This window comes from Diabrotica virgifera, chromosome 9 (assembly GCF_917563875.1).
Source record: "Diabrotica virgifera virgifera chromosome 9, PGI_DIABVI_V3a".
In the NCBI taxonomy this organism is placed as follows: Eukaryota; Metazoa; Arthropoda; class Insecta; order Coleoptera; family Chrysomelidae; genus Diabrotica; species Diabrotica virgifera.
The window spans coordinates 126,423,781-126,446,334 of record NC_065451.1 but is presented as its reverse complement, the minus strand read 5'-3'; positions in this window follow the sequence as shown (position 1 = coordinate 126,446,334).

The following is a 22,554-nucleotide window of genomic DNA, read 5'->3' as shown; positions in this document are numbered from 1 at the left end:
ATGGTGGAAGTGCTACTGATGTTATGAGATTTTAACTACTTACGATTGTTTACCTCCTAACAAGGCAGTGATGGCTGACAGGATTCAAAAACTTATGTTTGATACAAGTTAAAAAGTGTAATAATACTTCATAAACAGTGTATCCTCATATTATGACCACCTTCTGTCTCAAAGTGTACGCTATGCTTTCACATTGAAGTAAAATTATCAAAATTATCAAAGCAGATAGCAACATTAAGAATATGTGTTGAACAGTAATAAATAGGTTGTTTCACATGTTACTTCCTCATGCTTGTGTGGATTATAATTTAATTGCTCTCATAGATCATGTTATAATAGTAGCTTGTGTGTTGGCAAATATGCAGGATGCTTTAATAAAAAATGAATCATCATTCTCTCTGCCATTATCCCTATGCGAGGTCAGTTCCCATTGCATTTCTCCATAAGTTTTTATCTTGAGTCATATCAACATCAATTCCCTTTACCAACATGTTCTGCCTAAGTGTCTCCTCCCAGGTCTTTATTGGTCTTCCTTTCCTATTCCTTCCAGGAATCCACAGTGCAGCAATTTTTTGTATTGGGTGGTTAACTTCTCTGCATTAGACATGACAAAACCATCTTAACCTATGCTCCCTCATTTTGGCATCAATTGGTGCCACCCCTAGACTTCCCCTAATATTGGGACCGTGCAAGTTCGGCAAAGCGACCTCTATTTCTACGCTATGTACTTTTATTCGCACTTTTAATTATATTGGCCAATTATATTAGTCCTGGTTGCTGGATAATTGTCAAGGCCATAGTCCAAAAAAATATTAAGAAGAAAAAATAAGATGCAGGTTATGTTATGCAAACGTAAACAAGTGTATGTAGTAAATATAATTAGTTATTAAAATGCAGTACTGCAAGCAAAATACAATTAATTAAATTTACCTGTATATAATAATTGCATATCACATCAATATTGTGGAGCAATATATAATTTTTCTGCTTCAATGACAGAAGGTATAAAATATACGTCAATTTGACAATTTCAATTGACAATATGAATTATTTAAGATAGTTGCAATATTTCTCCGCGACTCGCGCACGGTCGTTTCTCGTTTCCCTTCCAAGTACTTGCACACCGCGAATACTCATTCCTATATTTAACTTTTTTGTCACTCCACTCATCCATCTAAGCATTCTCATTTCTGCCACATGCATTTGTTGTTCCTTTCTTTTTAATAAAAAATGAATGTAGGATTTAAATTCATACATGCACTTCTGAGGCAATTAATCTACTGAAATGATAAAGAAGTAAGAAGTGTCAGCAGTGTTTTCTACAAAGCAATCCTAAAACTCATCTGTAGTTACAGAATACAGTTTTGGAGATCTGTATCAAAGTCCAACATTGAAAAGAGACTTTAATAAATAGTTTTTCAGATTACGATAAATGCCCTATGGTATGTAACAAATCATATTTTAGCATGAACTCCAAATAGAAATGGTGTAAAACTTTGCTAGAGAATATGAAGACAGATTAACAGAACATCCTAACAATTTAGAAAGAAATCTAATAAGACAACCAGATACATGTACGCTTTAGAATCTACCAGTATATCGAATGAGTACCAACACAAACATAAATGCACAAATGTTAATAAACAACAACTTCAGGATGGTATATCTCAAAATATTCTAATAATGTTTGAACTTCAGTCAATATTTGAAGGACTTACGGGAGTAAATGTCAACAATATTAAATCTCCTAAAATGACTGTAATCTACAGTCATTGGACTGACCCAACATTACTAGTAAGTACATATTGCTAATATGAGAGACTCATTTCACAAGCAGAATCTGATTTAAAATAACAAACTAAATAACCTAGAATACCACACACCCAGCTCATTGTGGAGTCTGTATTATAATCAAGTACAAAAAAAACACTAATTATTTGCCACAGCAGAAAGAAACTGTCAAAGATCTTACCTTACAATGCACTTTGACCAAAAATGAAACTGGAAAATATGTACACATTAATCACAACAACATTTATTGTAATCTTTACAGATTGTAAATAAATTGGGAAGTCAAAATAAAAAAAAAACATATATATTTAAATTTGTTTTATTGAATCTTTTTTTACAAAGTTTTAATTCGGGATGATCATGCACCATCGCTATATTTATAATAGGGCAGGTTCCAGAGAAGTCATTAGAATACAGAAAACTGGCATATTTATGATCCGTGGATCTTAATATAAGGCATTTGACAGGGTCAAATTAAAGGATGTTATCCATTTATTGTACGCAAGTGGTACCTCTAGAACGATCGAAAATATCTACCAGAACAGCACAATAAAAGTAAAAGTAGAAGTTGTTCTGAAGCTATTTTCTTGTGGCATTTTTACAATTTTAACTATTTATAATGGGAAATAAGCCACAATATTATTAAAAAAATGATTTTTTTATTAACGTTTCGACGCCCAAATCGGGTGCCGTTGTCAAAATACAAAATACTACTAACATAAATAAAAATGTTGTTGCTTAGTAAAAAAATTCTTTTAATAATTTATTTAATTTGACTCATTTATATTGGCAATTAAGATACATATGATACATTTTAAAGTAGAAGACTTTAAATTGATATTGCCAATATTTATGAGTTGCGTTCCTGGGACGACTTTACTGAAAGATAGTTCATTCGATTACATGAAATCAACCATTAAACGTTAGAATAAGTGAACATCAATCTTATATTAAAAATAGAGAATTTGATAGATCTCAAATATGTCAACACGCATGGGATAATGAACATAGAGTTCAGTGGAGAGATTCAAGTATAGTCCTGAAAGAAACAGATAGTAAAAAGAGAAAAATCAAAGAAGCGGCTCTTAATTATGCTAAACGAAACCAATTGTGTCGCAAATTCCTCGGTGGAATGCAGTAGGATGTGGATACCCATACTGAAAGAGGAAGTCAATAGAAAGAAAATACCACAATTAGTAAGTCAATAGTCGAGTCAGTACATATTTTATATTTTAGTATTACTTATATATCCATGTGTATTATTGATATTATTTATAATTAAAAAAAAATTATAGTAAAGTCAGAATTTGGTATTAATTTTGAGAGTAAATTAAATGTAAGACCAAATACTTACGATGTCGGGATAGTATCACGAGGTTTTTCCTGGTTTTCCCTCGTGATTTACTATGAGATCTCTAACTCGAGAATTTTAATGTCACCGTTGCATGTGGTTGTCTTTTTAAAGACAGATCACATGCTATGTTTTTTTGTGACGGATATTCTTGAGTTAAGGTTGATTTCATGTAATCGAATGAACTATCTTTCAGTAAAGTCGTCCCAGGAACGCAACTCATAAATATTGGCAATATCATTTTAAAGTCTTCTACTTTAAAATGTATCATATGTATCTGAATTGCCAATATAAATGAGTCAAATTAAATAAATTATTAGAAGAATTTTTTTACTAAGCAACAACATTTTTATTTATGTTAGTAGTATTTTGTATTTTGACAACGGCACCCGATTTGGGCGTCGAAACGTTAATAAAAATCATTTTTTTAATAATATTTTGGCTTATTTCCCATTATAAATAGTTATAAAAGTAGAAGAATAACTAACTGATCCAAATAAAGTTGGCAATGGGATAAGACAGGGGGATTCCCTGAGTCCTCTATTGTTCAAGCTGATCATGGACGAAATAATAAAAAAAATAAAGACTCGTCAAAGTGAAGACAATTTACAACATAAGCTCCACCAATTTAATATAAGTATAGTTGGTTTTTTAACCAAGAGGAGTAAACTAAAAAGACAGATTCACACCCAAGAAAGTTACTAGAAAAGTCACCAAATTCATCTTCTTTTTTCGTTGATCATATCACCTTTCGATGATAATCCACATATATTATACTAACACATCGCTAAAGACTAAAGAGTTCTAAAAACAACTGTTTTTATATAAAAGTAGACTAAAAATCTAAAAATTAAAGGAATAATGCAGAAAACACAAAAAATTGCCGATATACTTAATTAACCTATAAAATGACAGAAGTGCCAAAATTTCATAAATGTCATTAGTGTCAAAATTTAATAACAGTGGAGTAAACTTGCCTGTGGTTGGACCAATTAGAAACAAGCATTACGGCGCGGTAAATTTGAATCGCTCCTCTTGGTTAAAAAACAAACAATAATGATGCTAAATTCCCGGGAATTTATTGAAGGAATATTCCCAAAATTCATATCTTCCCGGGAATTTATAATTTACACCGAAACTGATTTAAAAATAGTTATTTATTACATTAAATGGAAACTTATTGTTGGATTGAATTAGGCAGAGAATATGTGGCAGATAATGAACTTGGCCAAGATTCTGGTGGTCACATATGATGCTGAACTTGGACCAGTTTTGGTCAGGGTCAGATCAATTTCTTCATCTACCTCAATAGAGAGAGGTTTAGTGGCATTCCTTGATGTCAATTTTTAAAAGCAGTTGTAGTAACACTTAGAAGGCTTTTTAGGCCTGCAGGGCATTTCAAACACTTCTTAATAATATGCTTTTCCATCTTTTGCGTGCTTGTATTCTGTAGAACAGTACAGTAAAACCTCCGTTAACCGAAACCTTTTTAACTGAAACATCGTTTAACCGAAATGGCTGATAGTTTTAATAATTTCGTCAATAAAAAGTGAATTTAAAAAAATCAATAAAATTAAGTAAAATGAACATCTTCTATTTTCTGTTGCTTTCCAAGGATCTACCATTTTCATAGCTTCTGTGTCCCTCAATTTACTTACTCCCAATATGGTGTCAGCTAATGTTCCATCGAAAGTATTGCAAAGTACAGATTCATAAGCCTTTGAAACTGTGATCCTTCCATACCTTAGCTCGTACCACAATGGGTAATCATTTTGATTCAGAGTTGCTGATTCATTACAGTACTTAATATGGCTATTGGCATAACCTTACGTTTAGGTGCACTACAAATTTCCTTGTCTTTTATAAACCGCAGGCTAGTACCAATTGATGATAATTTGGATCATTTCCAATAACATTCTAGGCTGGTGTTGATGGATCTTCACTACGCCGATGTAGTCATGCAAAAAAGCTGTAGCATGCTTACATCCACCTAAAATAAAACAAAAGAAATATAAATTGACTGTTTATTTTATGTAAATATTGTTTTAAAAGGATATAACAAGGAATGATTGCATCAATGGGCCAATTACATCCAGCAACTAATGATGAAGGAGGAGAACAGTCATTAGAAACCAGGGGGATGTAAATATTATGAGAACAAGTTATTAACCAAGTTAACCAGATGATATGCCTATTGAAATATTAAAACTCATTTAGGTAGACTGCAACAAACTTAAGTTTGGGAATATGATTCATAACTCGACAATGCGCAGTGGTTCTTGTTTACTAGTGTTAACATGGAAACAGCCAGTTTGGTAATTATTCACTTTAATTGAATATATGTATTAAATATTATTTTAAATTTCCTTCCCCCACTGGTAGAAACAGCCTGTCCACCTGCGTGAGACAGTAAGTCACACTCCCAAACTTATGTTTGTTGCCATCTAGTGGTTGAACTATTTAATTAAATATATCAGACTGCTAAAATCCTCGTATTCATTATTACAACTCATTATGAAATTGAAGGCAAGCAAAATGTGGAAACACTGAAGAAAGTAATACTTAAAATATTAAAAACAATAAAAAAAATTCCTACATAACTTGGATGTAAATAGAAAATACTAAATCATAATTTAGTGTTTCTTTTTAAATAAAAACAATAGTGAAACCGATTGCTTAAGAAGGTTGTTGTGAAACTAGAACTAACTCTTAAGTAAGGAGCTCAGAGCAACAGTGGTCTAAGCCATAAATCGAGCATTTTTAGATTAATATATCAATAAAAGCAGCAACCATAAATCTCCGGATTAACAAGGGTCTACACAACCAACCTCTATATTTGGCTAAATAGCGCTACATAATTTATAGCACTATCCCATAATCATAACAACATTATTGGGGTTAGGCTGTAACAAAAAGAGGATGTGATGTGGCAGAATAGATATAGCTTTAAAGGGTAGTTACTTAGTTATGGAAGTTTCCTCAAACTAGGGTAGCTGGAAATTGAAGAGACTAAACAGTAGGGCTCAGGGGAGGATCAGGTCGTATTTGCACGCCCGAAATAAGACGGTACCTAATGAAGTACTGGAGTGTTAGAAACTAAATTAAAATAAGGAAAGAAATGAAAAGGAACTACTGACCGAGAAGATATTACTGGGAATGTATAAGGGCGCCAGGGAAGAATTGAATATATTCTTCTCCACGTGACCTATATTGCTGTACCTAACTAATACTATTAAAATGGTAGGATAATAAAACATATAAGTATGTACAACCAACAAATTTAATGAAAAAAAACCTATAACCCCTATATACAATTTGATACAAACTAGCTAACCACCGGACGTACTAGGCTAGTACGCTCCTGTCTATTACACAGATATTACAATATAAAAAGAAAATGTATTGAATTTATTATACCAAGACAGTTAATTGATCCAAATATGTATGTACAAAAACTTATTATTAAGGAAAATTACAATATTGGTTGACAATCCCACATCTGATCGGAATGACAAACCGGACAATACTGATAGATTGTGATAATAACCGAGATAGTGTGCACAGTATCTTACCAGATAGGTTATGATCTCCAGACTATTTTACATAAAAAAAATACAATAATGAAAATGACATAAAATTTGTTGGAAAGAAAAATATTGATTATGATAACGTTAATTGATTTTAGAAAAATGAATTTATATGATTGTGTGTGTGTGTGATGAGAGTGGATGGCATTAGAGCAAGTCTATTTGCCACAGAATTTCAAAAAAATTTAGAATTTATATGATTATTAAGATTATTTATGTTATTAAAAAATGTTAAAGTTGAAATATGTTGTGTAAAAGAATTGAAGATGTAAATTTTAATAATAAAAACCTGTCGTTTCTACAAAAAGTAGGCCTGGGGCTTCTCCAAACTCCGGTGAAGTTGGTGCGGGAGAGCCAAGTAAGGTATCTTCCGGTTTTCCCTACCTTAGGTGGAGTACTTCTCACCAACCAGAAGGTACGACGATGAGGTGCGACAAGGAGGTACTTCCTAGCACCGGGAAAACTATCTATCTCCACAAAACAAAAAAACTAAAATCCATCCAATGCCAAAAGAACCCAAAATGATTGTCTATTCCATATCAAAAAAAAAATGACTTAATCTTGGTCTTCACCAGTATCTAAAAAAACAAACCTTGATCAGCTGATTGCCTTGACTACACAAGAACAGGGCCTCTGCAAAAAGGTGTACCACCTTATCAGAACTTGACAGAGAAAAAATCTAAAAAAATGAAGTTTGATGTACTTGCTTGAAATGTCATTGACCTTGATTATCCTTGACTGGAAAGAGCCTTTTTTAAACGAATATAAGGAAGTATTTGAATAAGTAAATATGAATCTGGTAATCAAGATTACTTTAAGGAGTTATATAATGGTCATTGATTCCAAACTGATTTTGACCTGGAAGTATATAGTTAGAAAGAATTCTTTTCTCTGTAGAAAAATAAGTGCGATGGTATTGAAATATTGCAAATCTGATGATTGAAGAATAACAATTCATTTAAAGATAATATATTAAGATATTGAGAATGAATAACAGGATTATTTTTTTTATTTAAGGAAAAAACATCATTTCTTTAATACATACCCATTACTCTTCAAAAAAAAGGTATTGGAAAACAAAAACTCTTCTTTCCCAAAACACTTAACAACCAAGAACAAAACAACTCCTTCTCACGTAAACTTATATTCTATTCAAACATTTCAACTAAAATTTTATATCCTTTGTAATGGCCACTGGTGTGATGGTTGTGCTTTCAACAACAGCCGAGATTGAAGTGACAAATAGCCCCTTCTGCAATGACAATCACGTCAGCCGGAAGCCGTATCGACACACACACCAACTTCTAGGTTCCGAATTCCCCAAAAGTTACCAATTTTGTCGTCGATCAACTGCAACTTTCAATACAACTGTCTGTAAAGTTGGTTGCATACCTAGTTCCTATTGGAATAAATATTTTAGTAACGATGTAAATAACTAATCGTTACATTCCCCCGTTACTCGGAGAAAAAAAAATTGATCTAATGAACAATTTTTTTTATTATACATATATAAATACTCAATACAAGTATCCATAAAAAAATCACACGCTGTGGGATCCAACACAGGCGTGAATAACCAAATATCTAAAATATACTACGAATCTAAGAATACTACTCTACTCTAAAATAACCTATATTGGCGACACAGAACTCGTAGGACAAGTTCTCGGTGGCATACATCATAAAGACCAAATTGTGTTCAAGTTGATTCAGTAGATTTTTATAAAATCCCCAATTATAGTCAACAAGAACACCATAACAACCATATTCATAACTGCAAAACAAACATAACCTATACAACGACTGACTTATACACACTTACATTTGACTCGATCGATTATACCTAACCGCAAATTATGAGTCAGGTAAATGGAGTTGTCTTAATGACCCATATATCTCATATGGTACCAACATACATACATAAGGTTTATTATAACCCTCTGCTAAATTCTATAATTTGGATAAATTCTACTCTCACAAAAAAATGTGGAATGGGACGAGTAATACAAAATTGTTCTATCGATGGACAACAGATTTAAATAGAGCATATCCAAAGTGAACAATTAGTAGATTTCGTATCCATTTCGCAATAAGCCAACATAGACCATAGTATATACCAAAATAAATATAAGAGTTATTGGCAAGAAAAGAAATTATTGTAGCAAGCCTTTTATCCTAAATTGATCCGACAGTGGACAACAGATTTATATTGAGGCATATCCAAGGTGGAACAATCAGGCAGATTTAATTGAGCAATGCTACAACTTAGAACTAAATGTGCTAATAATGATTACATATTGGGTACCATGAACCTAATTCACTGATCATCAGAATTGTATCAGATACAATGAAAGATCTATCTAAAGGTACCTAATCGAATAGTTGACATAACAGGAGTTAACTTATTCTGGAATTCTCCAACTATAGCTATAGCTACAACAAATTTATAAGAATTTCCAGAAGAAGCCAACCAACATTTCGAAATCATCTCTCATAAAATGAGTCAAGAGTTTCATATCCATAACTCCCATAAATAAATCCAATTATGGAAATGATAGAGAACACGTAAATCAATTTCTAAAGAAACTGCAGATTAAGAAAATGTTCCCTAGTTACTCTCAGATAACAGGATATTGATCCTGACTCTAAGGTACATATGAACCAAAAAAAAAATTTAGTTCCTCGGAAAGCTGATGCTCAAACAAAATAATCCCTTGGTGAATACAAAAGCTACAATATTTCAATATATCAAAGAAGTTACCACCATTATCAGAATAATAAAATAGAAAACTTAAGAAGGATAGATAAACATACAAGTTAAGACTAAGGCTCTTCAGAATGAATGTAAACTGAAAATCGAATAAGAATGCCTAGTGCATGATTAAAATGATGATTAAACATTCTATCATAAAGATTCAGCATCTGAACTAATTGAGGTATGGCTTGGAACTAGGCAACTGTGAGCAATGAAATCTGCTTCCTATCAGGTGCACAGTCGATAAGCAACAAGTCTCGAACCCACGTATTTGCATAGCCAAGCTAGGCAAACCACTTTCCTAAGAAATGTTCACTACAATAAATAATGAAATGGTTTCATAGTCTTTATCATAAATTTAATCTCAATTAACTTTATCAAAATTTGGACACATGAAGTATAACTTTGGAATCACACTGTATACTAAAATTGCATTTACCCAAACAAATATCACGATGACTTCTTTAGACAAAAATAAGCTAATGTACCAAGGAATCATGCTAAGCATTGAAATAACTTTCCAGTAGAAACTACAAAATCAAATACAAAACGAGATAATCCTAATCTAAACCTATTATGTAGATACACTAATCTACAAGTGATGACATATATAAGCATAATCACATACCAGGTGTTAACAGTTCCATACCAGTTCAATAATAAGCCAAATTAAGCTAAATCTCAATAATAAACTAATGAAATCTCAGATACATAGAATATGGAAAGCTAGAAAGATTACTATAATAGATAAAACATAGAGTCCCTATCTGGTGACTAAAATCAAAATCCAATCATTAACCTATTCATTGAACAATCGAGTATTTCTGAAATTTAGAAAGAGGAATTAACTTGATCAATATTGTTAAGTTAATCTTCTTCCTCTGACGACGAAGATGCTAAGTCGTTGACAGTATGAACTATGATGTCATCTAAATAATAGAATACGAATGGTTCGAGTTGGGGACCAATAACCAAGTCCATTAAACGACACATTGTTTGCGGAGCTGAAACTAGACCGAAAGGCATTGTGACAAATTGAAATAACCCTTTACCACTGACAGCGAAAGCAGTATACTTCTTACTCTCTTCGCTTAACGGAATTTGTAAGAAGGCTTTGGATAAATCGATAGAAGAGATATATTTGGCATTCTGGAGTTTGCTCAAAATTATATCTATCCGAGGGATGGGGTAAGCATCTCTATTAGTAGTGATACTATTAAGTTTACGGCCATCAAAACAGACTCGGAATGATCCATCCTTCTTTTTCGTCAACCATAATGGCGAACAATATGAAGAATTCGAATGTTCGATAATGTTTAGAGAGAGCATCGAATCAATTTCTTTACCTAAATCTGCTTGCCATGCCTGAGGTATGGGATATTGATATTGTCTAAACGGAGTTGAAGTGTTCACTTCGATAGTATGAGATATTAAATGTGTACGGCCTAATTTATCTTTGGAAGAGATAGAAGAAAATTTAGAGGTAATATTCTCTAACTGGTTTTGTTCTAAGCTAGACAAACTAGAGAACTCACGAATGGCACTTACAGTTGCGACATTAAAGGAAGATATAAACAACGAAAAATCTGAACAATTTAATGTACTATTAAATGCATTTAAGAAATCCATGCCAACAATTATAGAATTTTTAACTGAAGGGATAACATAAAATGTAATCATTTTCCGAATATTTGCAACTACGATTTCTGTGTCAAATTTACCTGTAATTGACTGGATAGCACCATCCGCAGTAGAGACTTGCAGAGAAGAAATAGGCATAACATTAATATCAGTGTTTTCTAACAATTTTAGCGAATACGAACCGTTTAAAGAAATGTTAGAGCCACTATCTAATAGAGCTAAACAAGATTGTCCTAAAATTTCAATTTCAAGATAAGGTCGGTTATCATTATGTTTCCTAACTAATAACGAATTTATATCAAAATCCAAAATATCTTATTTGTTTTCAAAATTATCTGGTATTAATATAGACATATTATTATTATTCACAAACTTACAACCTGGTATAGAATTTGGAACTGTTTCCTTGTCCCGATTATGCTTATTACTAAAATTCCAGTTTAAGACTGGAGGGGATAATCTACGATCAAGCGAACCGCACGAGTCAACTGAAGTGTTGCTACCAATTACTTTTTCCCTGACTTCGGTTTGCGTGCTGGCCTCCGGTTGGAAGTGTTTCTTCCTTCCTGAGAGGGTGTGTTTGAGCTGCTGGCGGGTATTGATCCTGAAGCTTCGTCTACAGCTGCGGTCATAATCCCTGATGGGGCTGCTGTTTGAGGAACGCTTAGGGTACGAGCCTCTACATGCTCGTTTCCCGAACACTTAAAACAGTTACGTTTTAGTGTGTTATCTCTACCACAACCGTGACAGAAAATCCGTGTTTGGGGTCTGGTACAATAACGAAATGCGTGACCAACCCCCTGACAATTCCAGCAAGAAAAGGAATAAGTAGTCACAGACACATTCGGTGTATGGGGTCTAGATTGCCAAGAACGATTTCTCGAGGAATGAGAGTTAAATCCAGCACCAGCATTAGAAGTTGTAGGAGGATGAAAAGACCAGGATAGAGTTTCCTCTAACCGTTTACACTTATCTGTCAGGTCTTCGATAGTGCCTATATCAACCAGTGCCAATTGGGCATGGTAAAACGGTAACAAACATTTTACAATTATTTTTATTTTCGAACTATCCGTTAAAGGAGTGTCTAATCGACTACACATGCCTAACATAGTGTTGATAAACATGGTCACTGATTCTCCAGGTTTCTGCTTGTGGTTCTTGATCTCGTCTAAGAGATCAGTTTGGAAAGAATAAGGCAGAAAATCGGATTTTAGTTTCTGAGCCAGATCAGTCCAAGTCGTAAAGCTACCACGGTTGTTCATAAACCAAGTAAAAGCATGGCCTGTAAATAATTCGGCAGAAGCCGAAAAAAGATCTTCCTCACTCACGCCTCTCGAAACACGAAGACATTCTACCCTATCTAAAAATGAAATTACTTGGTCATAATGACCTTCACCAGAAAACGAAACTCCCCACTTATGTACCTGCACAGGCTTGGGATGTAACAAGGAATTAGAGGCTTGAACCGAAGAAACAGGAGTGGACGTGGCTAGAGGATTTACTCGAGAATCGAGTTCACCTTCTAGACTGAGAATCCTAATGGACATAGAGCGTTTGTAAAGTTGTTGCTCCTCATCTGAGCAACATAATAAATGGACACGACCAGAGATATGAGCAAGACGTGAAATGTATCTAGAATACATGCTATCATGGACAGTCCCTCTAAAATTATTTATCTTTTGCGTAAGATTCTCTAGTGTCTCATTTATTCCCTGTTGTTGTTCCAGGAAAGGAATAGCTGCAGCTGAAATTTGACGGAAACTCCTATTTCCTTGCTCTTGTTTAAGAGCACCACGCAATAGACTGCGTTTTTTATCACATTTAGCGGATTCTTCAACCTCTATTTCCCTTATCCTCAGCTCATAATCTACCTCCTTAACTAACAAATGCTTTCGCTGAAAGGTACACATGGTGGTAGGAAAAATTTAGTAACAATAAACCCAACCCAACAACGACAAACCGAACCCAACCCAACAAACTAACGACCCAATTAACCGACAATCTACTAAACAAGCTGCTCAACCGACGAGCTGCTAAACTAACGACCTAATAAACCGACAAACCAAATATAACAGATATATATTTGGGGTAGAAATTTAAAATAATTTAAGTAGATGTTTATAAAAAAAATGAAAACTTTATAAATTATATATAGGTATGGTAAGCAAAAATTTAGCTAACTGTAGTATATTGTGGCTGCACCTAAATCAAAAGTAGTAATGTACCTAGATATCAAAAAAAATAAATCATTCAAAATTTTTCAAAATAAATATCCAGGTATCACCAAACCGATCAGAACGAAATAATGTCAAACCAATATACCTGTTCAACTATTATCCTACTCAAGATTTACAATTTTAATTTACATTAAGTTAAAATAGTACCAATACAGCAATATAAGTGCACTAGTTTATTTTTTCAAGTAACGTACAAAAAGAAACCAAAAATATCTCTATATAATTACAAAATATATAACAATGGACCAGAAAGATAAAAAAGAATAAAAGGTACTGTCTTACTGAAAACTGGGCTCCACGTTGGCAAGCGCCAATTGTAACAAAAAGAGGATGTGATGTGGCAGAATAGATATAGCTTTAAAGGTTAGTTACTTAGTTATGGAAGTTTCCTCAAACTAGGCTAGCTGGAAATTGAAGAGACTAAACAGTAGGGCTCAGGGGAGGATCAGGCCGTATTTGCACGCCCGAAATAAGACGGTACCTAATGAAGTACTGGAGTGTTAGAAACTAAATTAAAATAAGGAAAGAAATGAAAAGGAACTACTGACCGAGAAGATATTACTGAGAATGTATAAGGGCGCCAGGGAAGAATTGAATATATTCTTCTCCACGTGACCTATATTGCTGTACCTAACTAATACTATTAAAATGGTAGGATAATAAAACATATAAGTACAGTGGAACCCCGATAAGTCGACCTCCGATAACCCGGAAGTTCGGCTAACCCGGACCGATTTTCATCAGACAAAATAAACATTTTTTCACTTTGACGGAGTTTTTTACCCAGAAATAAACAATACTGTATACAACTGTACGTAATTTAGATGTATTGTGCATATGTATTTCTTGTTTTTGCAACTATAATGTGTTTTTGTTTATTATTTATAGGTATTTTATTAATTTTTACCATATTCTCCGGTGAACCCGGATTTTCGATAACCCGGATCGACCGCAGTCCCGATTAATCCGACTTATTGAGGTTCCACTGTATGTACAACCAACAAATTTAATGAAAAAAAACCTATAACCCCTATATACAATTTGATACAAACTAGCTAACCACCGGACGTACTAGGCTAGTACGCTCCTGTCTATTACACAGATATTACAGTATAAAAAGGAAATGTATTGAATTTATTATACCAAGACTAAATATGTATGTACAAAAACTTATTATTAAGGAGAATTACAATATTGGTTGACAATCCCACATCTGATCGGAATGACAAACCGGACAATACTGATAGATTGTGATAATAACCGAGATAGTGTGCACAGTATCTTACCAGATAGGTTATGATCTCCGGACTATTTTACATAAAAAAAATACAATAATGAAAATGACATATAAAATTTGTTGGAAAGAAAAATATTGATTATGATAACGTTAATTGATTTTAGAAAAATGAATTTATATGATTAAGATTATTTATGTTATTAAAAAATGTTAAAGTTGAAATATGTTGTGTAAAAGAATTGAAGATGTAAATTTTAATAATAAAAACCTGTCGTTTCTGCAAAAAGTAGGCCTGGGGCTTCTCCAAACTCCGGTGAAGTTGGTGCGGGAGAGCCAAGTAAGGTATCTTCCGGTTTTCCCTACCTTAGGTGGAGTACTTCTCACCAACCAGAAGGTACCACGATGAGGTGCGACAAGGAGGTACTTCCTAGCATCGGGAAAACTATCTATCTCCACAAAACAAAAAAACTAAAGCCCATCCAATGCCAAAAGAACCCAAAATGATTGTCTATTCCATATTAAAAAAAAATGACTTAATCTTGGTCTCCACCAGTGGCTAAAAAAACAAACCTTGATCAGCTGATTGCCTTGACCACACAAGAACAGGGCCTCTGCAAAAAGGTGTACCACCTTATCAGAACTTGACAGAGAAAAAATCTAAGAAAAAAATGAAGTTTGATGTACTTGCTTGAAATGTCATTGACCTTGATTATCCTTGACTGGAAAGAGCCTTTTTTAAACGAATATAAGGAAGTATTTGAACAAGTAAATATGAATCTGGTAATCAAGATTACTTTAAGGAGTTATATAATGGTCATTGATTCCAAATTGATTTTGAACTGGAAGTATATAGTTAGAAAGAATTCTTTTCTCTGTAGAAAAATAAGTGCGATGGTATTGAAATATTGCAAATCTGATGATTGAAGAATAACAATTCATTTAAAGATAATATATTAAGATATTGAGAATGAATAACAGGGTTATTTTTTTTATTTAAGGAAAAAACATCATTTCTTTAATACATACCCATTACTCTTCAAAAAAAAGGTATTGGAAAACAAAAACTCTTCTTTCCCAAAACACTTAACAACCAAGAACAAAACAACTCCTTCTCACGTAAACTTATATTCTATTCAAACATTTCAACTAAAATTTTATATTCTTTGTAATGGCCACTGGTGTGATGGTTGTGCTTTCAACAACAGCCGAGATTGAAGTGACGAATAGCCCCTTCTGCAATGACAATCACGTCAGTCGGAAGCCGTATCGACACACAAACCAACTTCTGGATTCCGAATTCCCCAAAAGTTACCAATTTTGTCGTCGATCAACTGCAACTTTCAATACAACTGTCTGTAAAGTTGGTTGCATACCTAGTTCCTATTGGAATAAATATTTTAGTAACGATGTAAATAACTAATCGTTACAAGGCCACTGTTGCTCTGAATGCCTTAAATGTAACATCATTCATAGCAGTGTGGTTTAATAACCAACTATACTACAATCATAATAAAGATGAACTAGAAATAAACAAACCAATACATGTTGAATGTTACTAGGAGCACTCCCAAATCATAATTTACAAAGTATTATACATTGTAAATCCCAAATCATGTTAGGTGGCTCCTCGCTTCTGGGCCACCTTAGATAATTAGGGGTTGGTTACCCCCGACCATAAGGGTTGATGTAGTAAATAACTCTCACAGTTAATACATTTATTTATACGTGGAATATTTAACGGTAAGTAGCTGGTGGTATATTATTTGCTTAATGTGATGTTACTCGCTGGAATCTCAACTACTAATTGATTTATCTGTTCCCCGTGAAAGTATAATTAAAGGTCGATTGTTTTGTTTTATGTTTTGGTAAGCAAAAGTGAGAGTGATTCAAAACTGCTGACTGCTAACAAACATACATGGATTATTATTGCAACTTGACCTTGTATCAAATACTAGCACGTATCGATGTGGTAATCTAGGTTAATCGTATTTATTAAAAACAAACATATTTGTTTTTACCACGGGCATTTAATTATTAAAGAGTTTGCCTTAAGAAGATGTTTACTGAGATGCTGTGTATCCCAACACACACGGTTTACAAGTTTATACATTGTAAATCATGTCTTGGGAGTGCTCCTCATAACATTCATCCAGTGCATCTTTATTGTAATTTTAGTATAGGTTTGAGCAGGTAGCTGAAGCTAAACAAGTATAAAAACAGTTACCTAAATGTGCAGCAGGATCTTCACATTGAACAGAGAGAATATTTTCATTTTCATTGCAAGTAACAGAATAATATTTGTGTCCGACTTTGTGCTCAGGTGTCATCAGAGCTTTATTAACTATACATATGCCTAGTGTGACCAACTAGCCCGAAAAATCCGGGACATGGCCCGAATTACGAAGTCGTGTCCCGGCGTCCCGGACAAGGCTTCCGGGCCATCCGAATTTTCAAAGTTTTGGTAAAATTATATTTTGAAATTCTGAATACGTTATTCTTCTAATAATTCACATCAAATTGAATTCGTGGCACGAAAAAAAGCCGACAATTTCTAGAGTGTAATACAAACACTACATCCAAAACCAATGCATTTTATATCGTGGTATTATAGATTATAGTTCTACGGACTATAGGATATCCTATAGAACTCCTATAGTTCTGTAGGACTGATCGGGTCACAAATGAGGAGGTCCTTAGAGGGATGGGGAAGAACCGGGAAGTACTAACCACCATCAGATCTCCAAAGTTGGAATACTTTGGACTTTGGACACATTATGCGAAAGGAATCAAAATATGCCCTCCTACAAGCCATTCTGCAGGGAACAATATTTGGAAAGCGAGGTCCATGAAGAGGAAGAACATCGTGGTTAAAGAACCTCAAAACCTGGTTCAACACAACATCTGTGCAGCTTATTCGCGTTGCTGCAGATAAAGTGAAGATTGCCATGGGCCATGATGATCGCCAACATTCTTCACGGATAGGCACATCAAGAGGTAAAAACTAAAATGCTGGATTTTTTCGTTTCTGTATTTTAATTATCGTGTTCTTAAAAAATGGCCCGATTTTTATTGAAAAGTCCCGGATTTCAGGTATTTTTTTCAGCCTTGTCCCGGATTCGAGTGACTTGGAGTTGGTCACACTACATATGCCCCATCTCCTCTCACTTAAACATGCCAACTGCTGAATTATCATATCATTCTCGTTCAGATCTGAAACAAACAAGTAGGTACTTAATTCGTTAATTCATAAGAAAATTGTTCCTGTAAATTCTATTTCTATTCTATCATCCTATCAATTTATAATATATCTGTGCATTTCTGAATAAAAATCTATGTTATGGACTAAAACTAAAATATACTGTGTAACATTATAATTACCTTGCAGGATTCACTCCTTTGCCTTTGATCTCTGCGCTCGTAAAATCGATATATTTGATATTTGATGCAAAATAATCTGTCATCATAAATATTGTGAAATTAAATAAAATCCAAATATTTCCATTCCAATCCAATTTCCCTTCAATTTCCAATCAATATGCCAATGTCAATGTCATGTCAGTTACAGTTGTTCTTATTGGTTAGTGTCAGTCTGTCAGTTCCATTGACACATTTCGTTCGACCAATGGTGGAGCGTTTTGTAAGTTTGAATTTGTCACCCTTATTTGTCACTTTTGAAATAATCATTTTATGGACTTATTATCATTAAATGGAAAAGATTAAAAAAAAAAGAAAATATTTGGGAGACAAAATTGTATGCATACATATTGAAATTTAAATTAAAATTGAAATTTAAAGATGCAAGTTAACATGGAACAAGGTAGGTTTTAAATAAATACTTAATTCGCTTTCTAATAATTGTCGTTTTTAGAATTACATGAATTTGTAGTGGTAAGATCCACTGAAGCCGCTGGAGCGGACCAACCCAGATGGACTCATGGAGACACCTTATTGTTTCTCGATCTTTATAAAAGATTTAGAAACAAAGTTGGAACGCTGGAAATGAAGTCATTGAAAAAAATGTACGAAGAAATCGCCAAAGAAATGAGGAGTCAGACTAGACAAAATGTAAGTGCAGCTAACTGTCAGAATCGTTGGAGGGTCTTGGAGAGACGTTTTAAAAAATACATTGAAAATTCAAAACGAACCGGAGCTGCCAGAAGTCCCTTCGAGTACGCAGAGGAAATGCATGCCATTTTGGGGGAAAAAAAGGAATATTTACCCTGAAGTGCTTTTGTCGATAGAGACGGTCGATGCACTAGTGGAACCCTCCCAACCCCCCCCAAGTCGAAAGTTTAACTGTCTATTCCGTGATTTACGATTGTTTACAGTATCTTTTTTCCATAGAAGTTTTTGTTGACATTTATCTTTCATGTGGCTTAATTATGTTTTTAGTTTATCTACTTCTGATTCTTCATTACATAAAGGTATTTCTGGTAAATCGATATGTTGGGTAGGAGTATTCATTTGTAGTACTTTTACCTGCTTCTCTTTAGAATTTTGTTAAATTATATGTTCGACAACATCTTTGTTTTCTTTCCTGGCTGTGTTTTGATCTCATACTTATTTTTTACGTCATCTTCATTCGGCAGTAGAAATAAGGAGGGATTGCTAAAATTAAAAGTTTTAATTACAACCAAATAAGAAGTTATTATTAACCCCTCAGTAGTCGCTACAAATTTTTGAAAACTAATAGTTGCACACAGTCGAAATGACTTCTTCGACTTTTACTTCTTAACCTTCGGATGACCAAGCGGGGGAAATTGTGACCCCAGCGTATGTTTTTCTTTAATAAATTCAAAAGTATTTTTAATTTTTAACTCATTATTTTTTTATTTGACTTTAATATCATTCTAGATATCCTCATATTTTGAAATAAAAAAAAATTCCCTATATTTTACGAATAAAAAATATATTCTGAAGTTGATGTTTAGTAAAATAGCGTATATTATGTGTAATTACAAGTAGTTTTACGCTAATGACGTCGACTTTGCAAAGTAACAAGACACTTACTCAACATACACACTACACATGACACTAATACTCATGTTGTGACTGGCTGAATGACATTAAGTCCATGCCAAAAAAAAATTAAAAATTAAAAAAAAAACTTTATTTTTTTGTTAATTGTCATTTTTGACATTTTTGACCTGGGGTCGTTCCCCCCCCCCCCTTGGTCATCCGTGTAACAAAAAAAGGTTGGTCATCGGAATGTTAAGTTATGTTAAAGTATTTGGAACCAGAATCCTGAGAAAGTATTTTTTTTAAATTTAAACGCAGAATAAAAGATTACATCATTATCAAGGGTAGAAAGTCCCTGAAAACTTCTGTTTTTTTTAATTTAAAAGTGACAGGGGTTAAAAAGAAGAGAAAATTGAGTGTCATTTTTTATTTTAAATATCTGATTTAAAACTTTTTGTTTATTGTAAAGGACTTTCTACCCTCGGTAATGATGTAATCTTTTGGTAGGGGAGCCCAAGCGGGGATTTTAGCAGTTATTTGAGTGAGTCAGATTATTATATGGGGACAAACCTTGTACCCTGTAAATGTACCTCTTCCATATATTGGCTCTTACTACAGGGGAGTTCGTTAAGGGGGACCGAAAAAAAACCTATCCTTAGAAAAATTCGAAATCGTCAGATTAAGATAAGGTTATTTAAGTACATGCAAAAGAATGTATATTAAATATACATTTTTTAAATTTTAAAAAATCTGATGACTTGAACGTTAAGGAAATTCATTTCACGAAATGAATGATAGATCGAAAAACTAAAAAATTTGTGCTGAATATTTTTCAAAAATCTATCTAATGATATCAAACAGGACTCCCCACGGAGAGGGGTGGGGGGTAAATTTAAAATTTTAAATACGAATCCCATATTTCGTGAAATGAACATCAGATCGAAAAACTGAAAAATACACTTATTCAATATTTTTGAAAAGTGTATCGAATGTTGTTCTGAAGCTATTTTCTTGATAGTGCGGCAGATTCGTGAAAATTTTTATAAGAATTGCACATTTAATGATACAAGCGTATAATTTGGTCCACATATACTGCACATACAAAGGTTCAAATTTAGATATGACGCCATCTCAGATTTTGCCTTTTACAAAAATGGCGGTCATTCAAAATGGGCGACTATACATATATGACTAATAGCACGATATATTTTGAATGAAAAGTCCAATTTCAACCAAATTTGGTACTTAGGTTCGTTTTGCGATTTACAAGATCGATGTCGTGAACTGGAAGAATCGGTTTACCAGAAGTTGTGTTTTTTCTGGTTTTTTATGTAAAACTATTTTATATTATGTAAATAATTTATTTTCAATTTTTTCACCCTGTACATACTTATTAGTTTTTCAAAATGGTAACACCACTATTGAAAAGAGCGTAAGAATATGATTTAGGAAATATTATGAACATTTTAGTTATGTTAATTATAATTACCATTTAATAAATGCATAACGTATCTTCACATGTACATAAAATATGTGTGGCAGATTCGTGCAAATATTATAAGAATTATTGTACACTTAATGGTAGTCATATAATTTGGACCACATAATATGTAGTATATTATACTACACATAGAAAAGTTCAAATTTAGATATGAGGCCATCTCAGATTTTGCCATTTACAAAAATGGCGAGCATTCAAAATGGCGGCTATACATATGTGACTAATAGCACGATAACGTTTGAACGAAAAGTCCGATTTCAGCCAAATTTGGTATCAAGTTTCTTTTTTTGATGAATAAGATCGAGGTCTTGAACCGGAAGAATCGGTTTACCAGAAGTTGTGTTTTTACTGTTTTTTATGTAAAAATATGTTGTTGTTTTTTTCAATTCTTTCACCCTGTATATACTAATTTTTCAAAAAGGTAATACCGCCATTGAAAATAGTGTAAAAATATTTTTTAGGAAAGATTTTGAACTTTTTAGTTATGTTAATTACCATTTAATAAATGCATAACGTATCTTCACACGTACCTATGTGCGGTAGATTCAGGTTAAATGCCCGCCATTTTTGTAAAAGACGAAATCTGAGATGGCCTCATATCTAAATTTGAATCTTTGTATGTGTAGTGTGTGGTCCAAATTATATGCTTTTCCCATTAAACGTACAACAATTCTTATATTATTTGCACTAATGAGCCGCACATAGTTTCATAGGTACATGTTAAGATACGTTATGCATTTATTAATTGGTAATTAACATAACTTAAGAGTTCAAAATATTTCCTAAAAAATATTTTTACGCTCTTTTCAACGCCGGTATTAACTTTTTGAAAAATTAATATATACAGGGTGAAAGAATTGGTACAAAAACAACATGTTTTTATATAAAAATCAGGAAAAACACAACTTCTGGTAAATCGATTCTTCCTGTTCAAGATCTTGGTCTTACACGTCAAAGAATCTATATACCAAATTTCGTTGAAATCGGACTTTTCGTTCAAAAGTTATCGTACTATAAGCCACATATGTATAGTCTCCATTTTGCATGCCCGCCATTTTTGTAAAAGGTAAAATCTGAGATGGCCTTTTATCTAAATTTGAACCTTGATGTGTGTAGTATATGTGGTCCAAATTATATGCTTCTACCATTAAATGCACAATAATTCTTATAATATTTGCACGAATTTACCACACATAGATACATGTGAAGATACGTTATGCATTTATTAAATGGTTATTAACATAACTAAAAAGTTCAAAACATTTTCAACAAAATATTTTTACGCTCTTTTTAATTGCGGTATTACCTTTTTGAAAAATTAGTAAATACAGAGGGAAAAAAATTGAAAAAACATATTTTTACATAAGCAACCAGTAAAAACACAGAATTCTGGTAAACCGATTCTTCCGGTTCACCACATCCCTCTTGTAAATAAAAAAACCTATATACCAAATTTGGTTGAAATCGGACTTTTCGTTCAAAAGTTATGGTACTA